Source organism: Triticum dicoccoides, unplaced genomic scaffold, assembly GCF_002162155.2.
Source record: "Triticum dicoccoides isolate Atlit2015 ecotype Zavitan unplaced genomic scaffold, WEW_v2.0 scaffold128120, whole genome shotgun sequence".
Classification (NCBI taxonomy): Eukaryota; Viridiplantae; Streptophyta; class Magnoliopsida; order Poales; family Poaceae; genus Triticum; species Triticum dicoccoides.
This window is the reverse complement of record NW_021190045.1, coordinates 10,072-10,563: the sequence shown is the minus strand read 5'-3', so window position 1 is coordinate 10,563 and position 492 is coordinate 10,072.

The window sequence follows — 492 nt, the reverse complement described above, 5'->3', positions numbered from 1 at the left end:
AGATCAGAATGCCCGTTAAGATACGAACAATTTTGAGCCACTAACTGAAAATGTTCAGGTTCTAAAAATGCCCAGTTTCTGAAAATGTCCAGGTTTAGACTTGTAGCTGTACTTTACAATTTAGGACAACATGGATCTGACCAGCTCCAAACTAAATTCTATTTGGATTTTGTGTAAACGAAGCCTAGTTGGATTTTGTGCAAACGAAGCCTAGTTATACTACTACAATAACCTAGAACCACTAAAGCACCCACACAATTAGTCACAGTATCCTGAACTTGATGAAAGCGAAAATATATCATATAGCATGCACGCACACAAATAGTAACAGTATCCTCATCTTGATGAAAGCGAAAATGTATCATATAGCACGCACGCACACAAACAGTCACATTATCCTCATCTTGCTGAAAGCAAAAAATGTATCATGTAATGTAAATACATACCTTAACCTGGAACGGTACGGTCCAGTCTCAGTTGACAGTCTTGATG